A 16,174-nucleotide genomic window follows, 5' to 3' on the forward strand; every position below is an offset into this window, starting at 1 on the left:
CCAGTTGTCGACAAGGTTAATTTTCCCTTGTGGAGAACAACGATAAAGATACAAGTATCTCGGTTATTCAATAAGGAATCAGTTCACAATATATATGGTTTAACATCAACTAAAAGTATCAATCTCTAGCATTAGTTGTCTTTCGACAGCACAACTAATCACATATTAGAATAGATCATGTAAGCACAGGTTGAAGCTACGAGATATAATTACTCTAACAACTTAGGATGCCTGACATACTAAGTGAAAGTTATAAATGGCAGCTCTAGGTTGAAACCATTCTTACTCAATAAAACACAACAAGAAAAATGTCGAAAACATGAATAATCTGGCAGTAAATCAAGGGCTTCATTTATGCCCTAGCTAAGAAAGTTAGAACATAACGATTGTGAAACCAGAAAGCATATGAAGTTGTGAAATTGATAAACTCATTGACCCAATCACTTCTTTATTCAACTGATTTCTACTAAGTCACTCACAAACACAAGCAAGAGATGGAAACAAGGAACGAGAACTGATTTCTACTCCTACCCCTCACTCCCTGGATACCCAATACACAACATAACCCCCTCCTTTTATACATAGATTTCTCCCCATTTTCTCAATCCCTAATATCAACAGAAACAATATAAAATTCTTGGGATTTTGTTCTCGAAACTCACCACTTTGTAAGACTCTTCATTCATGTACCGCCACTGCACTATCTTCACCCATTTGACTGATGTTGATGTTGTAGAGAACTGAAAATTCAGACCTAGCTTATCACGTCTGACATTGTCTTTGACTAACCCAATTTGTGGATAAACTTAATTATGAACAGCTACCCTAATCTTGTCACTTCCTTGCTGGCTTTGTTGGTGTTTGAAAGGGGAAAAAAAATTTAGACCTCTAGCTTTCAGTTCTGTCACTTTTGAAAAGCAGTTAGACGACCTAATTTTGTATTTCATAGCCTAGGGTTATCACTGAAATGGATGGTGAATGATGAGAGAAAGGGTGATTCGCAGTAGAGAGAGATGAAACTGCCAAGAACGATGGACAAATTGATTTGATATGAACCGAAATAGGGATAGAAAGAGATAAGACTGATAGAGTTAGGGTTGTATCTGGTTCTCAGATGATAGCGAGGGGATTGTCGGTTGTGTAGGAGAAAGTGAAATGAAAGATGGATTAAGGGTCTGTTTGGGTGTTGTACATGAATACCTTTTTTTGGCATATGAGAATGGAACTTGGACCTGGCTTCCTTTCTTTAATTCCCAACATGGGTATCACTTGGATTTCGTCCCATTACTTCATTTCATGATCAGACAATTCTTCTTCTTGATCTTATCATCCACTAGTAGATCCATTAGCTTCACAAGTCTGCTGGCACTCTGGCTGCCTTCTCCACTACACGCGTCTGCTTAACATCGACTTGGTATCTAGCTTGACAGGGCATTGTGGCTCCACTTCCTTCATAGTACATGCTCAGACCATTCTTTTCATTCCCCTAGCATTTCAAAAGAAAAGTCAGGAAAATTGCCACACATTTTACTCGCAACGAACAAGAACTACAAAATACATAATTTGGCATAAATACAAGCGATTAGTGGAACAAAGTACCATAAACACCTACAAAATGATAAGAATGTATGCAAGATTAGGTGCCCATCACTGACAAGAAGATAATTGACAGGTCTTTTGAGGTGGGTGATGCAGTATATCTCAATCTTCAACCCTACCGAAAATCTTCCATTGCTCTTAGGAGAACTTGAAGCTCTCTGCCAAACACAATGGGCCCTTCCTAGTCATCCAGAAGATAGGTTCAGTGGCTTACAAACTGCAACTACCTCTCAGCTCTAGGATAATCCTATTTTTCATGTCTCACAGTTGAAGAAGTGCATTGGCAAGTCTCATATTCCTTCTTCTTAGTTACCAGTGGTGGATGATGCTGGTCAGATTGTCCTTTACCCAGCTGCTATTCTTGACACTAGAAGCATCACCATAAATGGCAGAATTATGGACCAATTATTTATCCAGTGGACTAACTCCACAGCTGCAGATGCTACTTGGGAAGATACAACAAATGTCTTTGCTCATTTTCCAAATTTCAATCCTTGAGGACAAGGATTTTGTAGAGGGGATGGTATTGTCATGTACCTGAGTGCCAATAATAGTGGGTGACCTTATTTTAGATAAACTACCTGGTATCCCTGAGTGGTTATCTAGTGGTAGTTAGTATTTTTCTTTTGATCAGTAGGATCCTTACATGTGTCGAGCAGGGAATGGATCTTATCCAGTTATGGTTTCACCTGCTTTAAATGTGTAAGAACATTCCTTGATTTGCGGCTAAGTTGAATGAATAGAAATCTGAGTATTGTTGTTCTAAAATTGGCTAGTTTTCTTAACTAGAAGGCTCAGATCGTGAGGTTTGAGAGTTTATCATTTCATTTCATGTGTTGATTGAAGTGGAACATAACACGGTCACAAGCTAACTTGGGAAGTAAGGTGTAACCGATCATAATCTACCTTTGGGAAGCATGGTGTAACTGATCACAACCTAGTTTGGGAAGCATGGTATAACCGGTCACAACTTACATTGTAAGTCATGGTACAACCGATCCCAAGGAGAAAAACCGAGTTTCCAATATTCACATATCTCTTTATGTTTTGTGTGATCTTGGGATTAGGTTTTGCTGAGAGAAACTTCTAGATGTCGACATCATTTGAACATGTACATAACTCTTATCATTAATTGTTCAAGAAATTCCTTGATGCTCAAGGAGATCCCATACCGAAATATTGAAAAGCATTTAATTATGATTTTCATAATATATGTTTTAATTACTAGCAACTAAAGCATATCCTCTGGAAAATATTATTAGTTAATGTGCTACACTAATAATATAAGTTTTCTATGAGATATTTCGGAAATATGGTTTGGCATTTAAGTAGAAATAGGAGAACCGAATTTAGGTATTTTAATTTTAATATCTTGAGAATATTTTCGATTTTGGAATTTCCTTGTTGTCCAAACAACCTTGGTATATAAGTACTTGAGTTTGCATTTCTTGTAAACTATCCTAAGAGCCAAGCAAACTTCATTCTTGTTGTTTCTGGTGGAGCCGTCTATCCGGAGAGGAAAGTACCCTAATTAGGCGAAATCTCTTATGATCGCTCGTTTAAATGCTTCTATGGGATCAAGAAGCTCTACGAGTACCGTTGGTGAGAAATTAGATAATTGCATTGTTATTTTAGTTTTCGATTGTTGATTTGATTGACTAACGGTTATTGAAACTTTGATTACACCTAGTTTGTTTATTCTTGAGAACCTTCTCTTCTGATATAAGGCTCACTCAAAATAGATCAAAGTATTGACGGGATATTTAGAATCATTTTCGGATTTAATGACATCTTGTGATAATCCATTGTTAACAGACTCTTTTCTGTGTGTGATTGATCATAAGAGGATTCAAGTTGTGTTGTGCAGGTTATTGAAGGCAATAGAAGATTTGAATACGAAGAAGGGTTTCGTATTAGTTTTCATATCTTGTGAACTTAGTGCACAAACCTTGTGTAGACACCCCAATTTTGCACGGTCATGAAAGTATGTCGTGAATCGTATCCGAAGTGGGCCGACTCAAAATTTAGCATTGCTTTTAATGGGTTCTACATGATCACCAGATTAGTTAACTAGTGGGGCTTGAAAATCCATTCCGTAAATCCGTTTTCTACAATCCACTAAGTTCATAAAGAAATGTGAAAACTACTATCACACCCATTTTTAATATTTTTCCACTGTGAAACCCACAGGCAGAAATCTTCATGCGCGCACCCATTTTTGTGGGTTAAATTTTCCTCACACCCATATTTACTAAAACTATTTCTTCCCCTCTTCTTCTTTTTCTCTTTTTTTCTTCGGCGACTTCCTTTATACTTAGATGGAGACCGAGCAAGCTTGTTGCTGCCAGCCACAGTCATTTAATCAAGGATCAAGAGCTCCATCAGAGACCAGCAAAAAGAAGAAGAAATAGGTAAATCGTGGCTCGAGTTGGAGGCAGATTTGGAAAGATTTTAGGTACAAAGATCCAGCAGATGTGTATGTTTCTGTGTCTGGTTCTATGGAGTTACGAGGGTTTTGTTGGAGGCAGTGACAAGGGTTTTGTTGTATTATTCAAATTCAACCACGAGGAGTAATGGATGGTACGAAGTGGCTGGCATTTAGGGAAAATTCTGAAGTCGAGAAGAAGAAGGAAGAACGGAGTGAATTTGCTGGCATTCTAAACCAGGAAAAGGGAAGATTTGAAGTTGTTGCTGGCATGAATTTCGTGAATGATTTTGTGGGTTTTTGAGAGTATCTTAACAGCAACAAGAACGAGGGGAAGATGCTGAGCTTGGGTGGTTCTGTAGCTCACATTTGGAACTGAACTGGAGTTGCTTTGGGTGCAGTTTGGGTTATATTTTGAGATGAAATTCAAATGAATATATGGGTTAACCAAGATATCGAAGTAAACCACGAGAAGGAGATGAGATGATCTCATAAACCACGAGAGAGTTCATGTCTGCATCACCAGTTCCTCGCATACAAACTGTTTGTGAAAATGTCTGAGCCACCGGATTACACAAATTCAAGCTCTGTCGTCAATAGTTTGTTGTACCAGGTTTGCCTTGGACTTCTGTGAATCTTTGGAAATGGTTAGGAAAGGGTTGAGTTTGAGAACAACATGGAATTATTGGTGCCAGTAACATATACAGATTTTTGTTTTATTATGACCCAAAAGTTAGGTCTGAAGACAAGCTGTTTCCATTGAGTCTGGTGGGTAATTTTCCCGGGGTTATGACATGGAATCGAAACCAATGAAGAGACATAGGTTGGGTACGACTTGTTATGGGTCTTGAATAATGTTGCAAGCCGAGAAAACGGCAAGAGAAACTGATTTGTGCCGTGACTTTTGTGGGTTCACCAAGGATTAGAAGGCCTGTCGAGACCAACACATAGCAAGGGAAGTTGGTTCTCATCATAACTGGATCATCTTTTTAGGGCACCTCGAGTCCTTTCTTGATCATTTTGTCAGTGGGGTACATTGTTCATGTTTCTTCTCTTATCTACATAAAATGGTGGATTGCGATGGTGCTAACTTTTTTGCTAGCATTGAAACCAACAAAAAAAAAGACTACATAACTTGTCATGCACCTATAATAATATTTGCATAACATGTTATGCAGCCGTGAAAAATGGATACCTAACATGTTATGCATCTACAAAAGTTGTTGCATAACTTGTTATGCAGTCCAGAAAACGGTTGCATAACACGTTATGCAGCAACTTTTTGTCATCATTAAAACCAACAAAAACAAAGACCGCATAACTTGCCATGTACCTACAATAATAACTGCATAACATGTTATGCAGTCGCGAAAATAGATGCATAACCTGTTATGCATCAGAAAATACGGCTGCATAATGCATTATGCATCGAGAAAATTGTTGCGTAATCTTTTGTGCATCGAGAAAATAGATGCATAATGCATTATGCATCTATTTTTTATGTACGCACTGATACAATGGCTACTTAACTTGTTATAGATGTATAACTTTGTTATGCAGCGGAGAAAATGGTTGCATAATTCGTTATGCGTCTGCAGAATGTGTTATGCATCTTTTTTGGTGGCTGTATAATGGTTATGTATCAAGTTTTCGAAAATTTTGTCTAAAATGATGATCACCTCCGATTTTTTCGTGAAAACAAAAATTTGATATTCTTGTTTGTACTCGTTGCGTAGCTCTGTTAAAAAGATTTCCAACGATATAAAATTTGTAAAATTTCAAGGCGCGAATTTTTAGATATGTTATATCCAAGTTGCGTTGCCAATTATACCCCTGATGCATAACCCGTCATGCGGATCTGTCACGCAGACATTTTTAATAATTTCATATAATTATGAGTGTCACAGAAATAATTATGGGTGTCACGGTACATAAAACTAATTGTGGACCTGACAATGAAAGTATTATTTTTTTGGGGCCTGCGCCTAATTTTCCTAGAAATCTACTACACCTGGTCCACCGACCAAGCCACTCATCAGCTCCAAAATGGGGTACCCAAAGTCCACCACCACTTGCTACTCATGGTCCGTCCCTTTTCTCATATACCAAAAATGGAGTTAGCCATTCACCCGTAGTAATATGTGACACCAATCTCTAGCTTTGCACCCAAGTCTTTCCGTTTAACTAAAATCCTAGGCTCAAATGAAATCTTTTTAATTGTGGTAATAGTATAGGATAATAATTAAAATATAGGAATAATATATTTCAAAACGGGAAATGATATTTAGGTTTTTGTTTTGGACCGTCCGATTTTAATCATTTAATCCGAGGATCGAAATTGATGGAGAGAAACTATAAATAGCTAGCTAAGTCGTGAGCTTATAGGGGGAAATTCCGATAAAGAATTAGTAGGAAGAATTATTTAGAGAAGATTAGAAGATAAATTTTGGAAGAAATAATTGTGAGTGTTAAAGGCTTCGGTGGTCTTGGATACGATTTGCGGCATCATCGTTGGATTTTTGGATAATCTAAGTAACAATACAACCATCTCCTTGCAAAAACAGGTTAGTGCTAATATTTTCAAAAATCCATTGTAGTGCTGCGTGCCAAAATTGGCCGATATATACAATTTATTCTCTTTTTTATTAAAGCTTTCTTATTTGGACTAATGATTTTCTTTTGTTTTATTCAACCCCAAGTTTAATACAGCGACCTTGTTCTCTTTTGTTGGATTGCATTCACATGCTAGTTGCTTGTGTCCACCATCTAATTAAAGAACGAGTACTGTATACATTTGGGACTTTCTTATAATTTGGTTCACATCTTTGGTTTGTGCAATCTTTGGTTTGTGCACGGTAGTCTTCTTTGTCATTAATATCGATTCATGATTTATAGGATTTAGAATTTGATAATAACAATAAAGATTCACTAATAATAATAGTAATTTGATTAATTGTTTGGACATATAATATTAGTAATAATGATAATGATATCTTCCTTATAATTTGATTTAATTAATTCGGGTTCTAATAAGTTTGGTATTTTTGGAGGTGTATAATATTGTCAAGTTTATTTATTTTTATTTTTGCAATTAAAATCCTAATTTCCTAATTATAAAATAGAGGCCAATTTTCAGTTGGACGGGATAGGTCCCTCACACCTTCCTATCTCGTATTTTGATTCCCGTACTCATTCTCTGATATTGGATCAGTATTTTTATTGGGTCACAACTCCCTAAGTTGGGTGGCGGCTTCGTATTAATAATTTTCCATGTGATTCCCGTTTTGGATATTTAAAGATCCTAACCGATTTCGACGGTATCTACAATGGCGATTCTGCTGGGGCTTTGAGAATCTAACTCGAAAAATAATTGGGATTTTAGGGTTTTGATTTTACACTACTCGGTATTTGCACACACACGTGCATGCACCCATTTGCACATTTGCATTACATTTTGCATCTTCAGACGTATGATTCTTAGGAAAACAAGTGGCTAGTAAGCTGAACATGTGCCTTATGGGAGTTACCAGCTGAACCACCACAAGCCTTTGCCTAGTACCAAAGAAGACTAGTCTAACTACGTCTGAGGTATATTTTTCTAAGGTAACCCAAGCTTACCCGAGAATTAGTGAAACCTGCATGCACCTGCATTAATTGTAAATTGCATTCATTGTTGCACAAAATCCGAGGCATAAGCACCCTTGTGTTTCCATATATTCTTTTTGTTTCCTTGAAAACAGGGACATGACCATAGAATCTGAAATGACTGGCGACATTGGGGCATTGACCTGGTTACACGAACAATTCCAAAAGATGTTGGATACTAAGTTCACTGAACACGAAAATAAGACCAAGAAGTGGACTCTTGAGACTATTGATGAGACTCTAGAGAAAAATAATGGGTCTGGAATGGGTGACAAGGATAGAATTAATGATGATAAGGTCAAAGAGGAAAATTTTGTAGAATTGGGAGAAACCATGGCACGAGAAAAACAGTTGTCCCAGAGGCTCAAAAAGATTGAGAAGACCTTGCGGAAAATGGATGAGGGCACAATAGATACAAATGGGTTATATCCTTATCCCGATATTCGTTTACCTCCTGAATTCAAATTTCCGGATATGGACAAATATGATGGAACTGGGTGCCTGAAAATCCATATTCGCATGTATGTTGGGTACTTGAAACCATTAGGTATTAATGATGGGTTGTTAGTCCAATTTTCCCAAAGAAGTTTGACCGGGATGGCCTTAAAGTGGCCGATGAAGACAAACCCAAGTCTAGTTTTGACTTGGCAGGATATGGTCGATATGTTTGTGAGATTGCTCCCTGAAATTCAGTTTACTCGGAAACACTTAGAGGCGGTCAGACAAGAACCCAACGAGGCATTTACAAAATTCTTTTCACGTTGGAGGACTAAGTCGTTAGAGCTCGATGAGAAATTAACCGAAGAAGAGATAGTAGATATTATAATGAATTGTTTGAACCATGAATATTGGAACTGGCTGATATCATCTTACCATCCAAAAACATTACACTCTTTATGGAAGGCGGGTTCACAGATTGAAAATGCATTGAACACGGGCAGAATGACAAGGTTGACCAACCTAGAGACTCTAATGGGAATAATTGCGGAACGGCCACATTTACAGATGAAAATCAAGTGAATATTGCGTCAGTTGCATCAGTAATTGCATCACCCACGGGACCATACCAGGGGCAGAGCCAGAACTAGAATCAGGGAAGATATGGACGTCCTCAGAGGAATTTTGCAGAGGCAAACCACCCAATACCCTATCATCAAAGGGAACCCATGGTCAATTTTGTCTTGGCAGAAAACCATGCAAATTTATCCAACTCAATATACAAGCAAGAATCTGCTGTCAATCGACCTGTTCACGTTAGTGAGCTCTTCGCGGATCAGATACAAACTGTGAATTCATTTAATTCAACTAATCGTCCTGTTTTTCTATCTGAATTAATGGCAGATTATTATGGAGTTGAGCAACCAAGGAACGTGCCAAATCCCAATCGATTCCCAGTAGAGCCTGTGCATATCTCTGACCTTCTACCAAAGCAATCCGTGCCTACCAGGCCTGTGCATATTTCAGAGATCTTGTCCAATCCTGTTCAACCACCCGCGAGTCCAGTCTACCTCTCAGATATCTTGCCTGATCCAGTGCATGCAACGAATCAATCTTCGTTTAGGTGGGTGGATCCGGTCAAAAGTGGCAGTGGTGATGGAATTCAAAATGTAGCAAGAAGCAAAACCATTTACAATCCACCTCATCTCAGGGATAAAACTACAATGCCTCCTACACAACCATCACCCAGGTTGAAGTCTGTAAGAGAAGAGGATGAAGAAAAAGTGGTAAGAACAATAGAGGCTGAGTCAGGTAAGTCTCTAACTCATTCTGGTGAGTTAATCCAACCGATTAAGGGTACACCACCTGAATTTGTAAATAAGTAGTCTTTTATTTCCAATTTTCAAAAAAAATCCAAAAAATCCAAAAAAATTGAAAAACTAAAAAAACCAAAAAGATTTTGTTTGTCGGAAAAATGTTTTGAAGAACAATATACTTGGTATAAATAAAGTATTTTGGAATACAAGCGAACCATGGGGATTGTGGAACCGCCAAAAAGAAAAACCTGAATCGGCTAAAGAAGTAAAGTTTGTCAAATCAAAACAAGGAAAATCAACCTTTAAGGGGACCTCAGAGAAAGAAGATGAATACAACCAAAATGTGGATACAGTGCAAGAATGTGCCAATACAAAAGACAGAAGTAGTGAATTTAGTAGAAAAGAAACCGCTGCAGTTAAGACCACAATGGATGTTGGAGACCAATGATAAGAAGGAAGAGAGATTCAAAACACATGAAGATGAGATTTTTCTACCAAATAAGAGCAAGACAACAAATCCACAACTTGAGGAAATTGTATCTTACAAGGACGTGTTATTAAATTTGAAAAATGATGGAGCAACTGATCAAAAGTCAAAGAACGATTTTCCCAGCATAAAGGAAATGAATGATTTTCCCAGCAGAAGGTTCAAGAAAGAAAATAATCAGAAGACAATGAATGATAATCAGAGCATAAGGTTCAAGGAAACAATTAATCAGAAGGTAATGAATAATTTTCCCAGCACAAAATTCAAGAAAGATAATAATCATAAGACAACAAATGATTTTCCCCGCATCAGGTTCAAGAAAGCTACTAAGGAGAAGATGATGAATAATTTTACGACTATAAGGTTCAAGAATACAATTAATCAGAAGATAATGAATGACTTTCCAAGTATAGGGTTCAAGAAGATGAAGCAGGCAGAATTTCGAGAAGATCCAAGAATCATACAGAATAGAAGAGTTATTCAACCATTTGATCGAGGCAGCCAACATGATCCAGGCCCAACAAGTGCTACTCGACCCAAGAAATATCAAACCTAGGTAAGTGCTGAAATCTATCTAAGGGTAGCGAACGCTCATGAAACTTAAGGAGATTTTTTTTAGAAGTCCAATATCTCTCTCATAGTGTCATAGTCTAGGGGCAGAGTCGTCATCATGTTTGCCCCCTTTAGTCAGCCAGTCTCAACAAAAAAAAGAGACACATGAATTATTATTTTCAGTTTTATAGTGCCCAAAAAAAAAGTAATCTACTAAGGGCAGAATCATCATTATTTTAAGCCATCGTCAAAAAAAAAAAAAACTAGGGCATCGTCATCATCATACTGGGCCCATGTCATTGGAGCATTTCAGTCTTTTATTATAGTGTTCGGTCATTTCAAGTCAATAGTTTAGAAAAAGATATATTAGTCCATTTGTATGTCATCATTAGTCTTGTAAGTCATCTCCTAAAGTTCTATGAGCAACGAACGTCCAAACGGATATAATAAAAAAATTAAAAAAAATAATAATAAAAAAATTAATAAATAATAATTTAAAAAAAGATATGAAAAAAATAAATAATGACTACATAATAATTAAAAAAAAGATATGGTTATTAAACAGCCACTTGGGAAAATTGAGTAGCACTTAAAAGAGAGAGGAAAGGAAAAATCGCTAGGAGAAATTGAAGATTTGAAGCATCGAACGTCATCCCTAGAAAGCAGCAAGATCATGAATCGTTTTTACAGTTTGAAGTCAATTGATGAAGTTAATTATAGCTGGGAGATAGCTGGGATGATTGGCAGATTTGAAAATTTGGATGTGGACAGTAATATTTTTGGTGGCATCTATCAGACACATGGCAGGTCAGGATTCCTAAACCTTTGTATATATCGAGTATTTTGTTTTTCACCTTTTAGAAAATTATTTTCTAGAATTTGTTTCTTAGTGAAGAAATAATAAAAAATAAAAATAAAATAAAAAATGAATAAAAATAATAATTAAAAATAGGATTACCTAGCATTATTAATTAATATAATAATAATTAGGAACATGTGCTACTAATAGCTCTTTTGTAAGGTCATCAATTACAGGCTTTCTCCAGATTTTGGACGCAAAACTCGAAGGGAAAGTGAGGCTTGTGGAAATCAAGAATGCTCGAGGAAAATTATTTAAAGCTCCATATGGATCGTAGAAAGGACAAGAGATAATGAAAATATTTGAGCAAAGTCTTAAAGATTGAAGAGCCGCTACACAGACGATGCAATCGATATGATGACGTAGCATGTGGTTAGAAGAATTAATGTAATAAAGCGCAACCTGTTTTCGCAATAGCTGGTATAGCACAAGTACCGCCTCATCATGATCGCTATCATGAGGATGTGTACTGGTGCAAAATCAAAATACTTAGAAATAATTCAGATGAACTTTCTAATGTCATTCCGCAAAATTTTTGAGCAAGGAATCCAATATTTTATGTACAAAATTGGTGTGTACGTCTTTAGCATTCAGTTGCACGCAAACCTCTGTCAAAAAGGGGCAACTGTAGACACCCCAATTTTACACGGTCATGAAAGTATGTCGTGAATCGTAACCGAAGTGGGCCGACTCAAAAATTAGCATTGCTTTTAATGTGTGCTACATGATCACCAGATTAGTTAACTAGTGGGGCTTGCAAATCCATTCCGTAAATCCGTTTTCTACAATCCACCAAGTTCATAAAGAAATCTACTACACCTAGTCCACCGACCAAGCCACCCACCAGCTCCAAAATGGAGTACCCAAAGTCCACCACCACTTACTACTCATGGCCCGTCCCTTTTCTCATATACCAAAAATGGAGTTAGCCATTCCGTAGTAATATGTCGACACCAATTTACCCAAGTCTTTCCATTTAACTAAAATCCTAGGCTTAAATGAAATCTTTTTAATTGTGGTAATAGTATTGGATAATAATTAAAATATAGGAATAATACATTTCTAAATGGAAAATAATATTTAGGTTTTTGTTTTGGACCGTCCGATTTTAGTCATTTAATTCGAGGGTCGAAATTGATGGAGAGAAACTATAAATAGCTAGCTAAGTCGTGAGCTTATAGGGGGAATTTCGATAAAGAATCGGTAGGAAGAATTGTTTAGAGAAGATTAGAAGAGAAATTTTGGAAGAAATAATTGTGAGTGCTAAAGGCTTCGGTGGTCTTGGATACGATTTGCGGCATCATCGTTGGATTTTTGAATAATCTAAGTAATAATACAACCATCTCCTTGCAAAAACAGGTTAGTGCTAATATTTTCAAAAATCCATTGTAAGTGTGCCAAGATTGGCCGATATATACAATTTATTCTCTTTTTTATTAAAGCTTTCTTATTTGGACTAATGATTTTCTTCTGTTTTATTCGACCCCAAGTTTAATACAGCGACCTTGTTCTCTTTTGTTGGATTGCATTCACATGCTAGTTGCTTGTGTCCACCATCTAATTAAAGAACGAGTACTGTATACATTTGGGACTTTCTTATAATTTGGTTCACATCTTTGGTTTGTGCAATCTTTGGTTTGTGAACGGCAGTCTTCTTTGTCATTAATATCGATTCATGATTTATAGGATTCAGAATTTGATAATAATAATAAAGATTCGTCAATAATAATAGTAATTTGATTAATTGTTTGGACATATAATATTAGTAATAATGATAATGATATCTTCCTTATAATTTGATTTAATTAATTCGGGTTATAATAAGTTTGGTATTTTTGCAGGTGTATAATATTGTCAAATTTATTTATTTTTATTTTTGCAATTAAAACTCTAATTTTCCAATTATAAAGTAGAGACCAATTTTCGGATTGGACGGGATAGGTGCCTCACACTTTCCTATCTCGTATCTTGATTTCCGGACTCATTTTCTGATATTGGACCAGTGTTTCTATTGGGTCACAACTCCCTAAGTTGGGTGGCGGCTTCGTATTAATAATTTTTCACGTGATTCCCATTTTGTACATTTAGAGATTCTAACCGATTTCGACGGTATCTACACCTTGATCGGCTGGGATCCAACTAGAATCGTGTTTATCTTTGATAGACTTGATTGTCTAGTTGTGTAAGATCGACATCGCTTTATAGTTACTCTTTGAGTTATAGTTGATTGATTGTGAATCTAGATACTGGTTATTTCGGTAATCAAAGTTTTGATTGATCTAACCAGACAAAGGAGTTTATTAGTTTAAACATAAGAGCCTTTGTCAACAACTCAACGATATCTTTTTAGCAAAGATTGATTAGAGTGGTTACCAAACAGATTCTTCCTTTGCTGTTTGGAATACGATCCAAAGGGCTTGTTATTCACGTGAGTGACTCTAGAATTCGAAGGCGTAAGGAGACTGAGGAAACTAAGTAGCTAGGGGTAGTCTATTTTGTCTCAACTATACGAAGTTGGTTTTAGATTTTGTATAACGGCTTAATTCTGAGAGTATTCAAAACTGGACTAGGTCCCGGGTTTTTTTGGCATTTGCGGTTTCCTCGTTAACAAAATCTTGTTGTGTCATTTACTTTACTTCCGCATTATAATTTGTTTATTATAATAACGTAAAGTACACATGTACGTTAATCCGAATTACTTGCCATTGATCCTAATAGTCAACCGGTTTTATTACCGTAACTAGTGTCAAGTAAATATCTTGTTGTCGTATTATCTCAATCTCGTCTATAAAAATCACACGAGGTATAAGACTTAATTTGTATTTTTATTTCGACTTTGTCCATAGACGATCAGTTAAGTTATCAGACTTATAGGTTGATATTTAAAAGATTGTGATGTATTTGGGTACCCTCGTCTTTTCAACGTTCATAAATGGTTAGCCGAAACTAGCCGATTGAACTATAAGCTTAACCATTTTCATAAACACTTAAGACTTTAAGTTTATCACAATTATAAATTATAATGTGATCAATCATGTCTGTATATTGTTCTTAGAGATTTATTCAAATGCTAATTATCTCACAGAAATAATTTTATGTGCATTTGAAAATATTCAACAGGGCAAGTATGTGTACCAGGTATGTCTACTTCAGCCTTGTTCGTGACTATATTTGTGATGGTACATGTACCGGGTATGTGTACCCTTAAGACAAATATAAGTTCCTGAACATGCAGAACTTTTTTAGTTTGCATACCGGGTATGGATACCACACCGGTTACAGAACCGACAGTTCTTTTTCGGTATGCGTACCATTCCAGGTTCACGAGTTCACAGATATTTTGTGGTATGGATACCGGGTATGCGTACCACTAAGTCACTGCCGAACTATAGATACGTGTACTGGGTACATGTACTATGGATCCGGACCTATAACAGTTTTCCCAGTTTTTGAAACTGGTATGCGTACTGTCATGTATCCAGATTTATAGTAGTTCTAAATTTTTCTCTAGATCAATTCGAAACATTCCCAAATAATAGCAATGACACATATAACTGTTCCAGGCTATTTTCAAATGATTCTTGAATCATAATTTAGATTATGAACAATAAATTGTTCTTAACCGAAATTCATCAAGTATGAACAAATGTTCATTAAGCTTAATCATATATATTTCGAGGACTAATTACAAGATAAACTTGATTCGAAATTGTTGATATGCTTACGATAGTCTAATTAGTTATGCGACAACGTCTGATAGATAAATGATAAATATAACTTGAGAAATAGGTGGTTCAGTCTTCACTTACCTTTTGTTGACGAAATTCTTCAAAAGCTTCGGTTGATCTCGCCTTCAAACGGTAGAACGCAATGATGACTGCCTTGATGTCCATTTCTCAACTACAATTATATTCTAATCCGAGATTTAAGTAATTGTAGACTAGAAATAAAGATATAGTTTTGACAACTAAATTTGACAACAAGCTTGAGATAGCAACACTTGTGAGTTCGACCGAGCAATGCTCTAACAACTATATATTATTACATCGGTTTAAGGAAGTAGATGTATGAACTTGTTTCATAATCGAAAGGAAAATCATGAGTGTGTTGGTCCGGTTATTTATTGAATATCATTTGGATGACCAATACAAGATGACAAGGTAGAACCATTCTTGACTTATGTTGAGAATCACGGTATAACCGGTCATAGCCTATATTGTGTGACAAGGTGTAACTGATCCTAACTAGTTTTGGGAAGCAAGGTGTAACCGGTCACAAGCCACATTGGTAAGCAGAGTATAACCGGTCACAAGCTACATTGGGAAGCAAGATGTAATCGGTCACAAGCTATATTGGGAAGCAACATGTAATTGGTCACAAGCTATATTGGGAAGCATGGTCTAACCGGTCACAACCTATCTTGGGAAGCATGGTATAATCGATCACAACTTATATTGTGAGTCATGGTATAACCGGTCACAACTTATATTGTGAGTCATGGTATAACCGGTTCCAAGAGCAAAACCGAGTTTCTAAAGTTCACACATTTCTTCATGGTTGTGTGTGAATTAGGAATTAGGGTTCGCAAAAATGAGAAGCTTCTAGATGTCGACATTATTTAAACATAAACATAACTCTTATCATTAATTATTCAAAGATATTCCTTGATGCTCAAGGTGATCCCAAACCGAAATATTGGAAAGCATTTAATTATGATTTTCAAATACATATGTTTTAATTACCAGAAATTAAATCATACCCTCAGGAAAATGTTCATTAGTTAATGTATTAAACTAATAATAGAAGTTTTCTAAGAGATATTTCGGGAAAATTGTTTGGCATTTAATTGGAAA

The sequence above is a fragment of the Papaver somniferum genome, chromosome 5 (genome assembly GCF_003573695.1).
Source record: "Papaver somniferum cultivar HN1 chromosome 5, ASM357369v1, whole genome shotgun sequence".
NCBI lineage: Eukaryota > Viridiplantae > Streptophyta > Magnoliopsida > Ranunculales > Papaveraceae > Papaver > Papaver somniferum.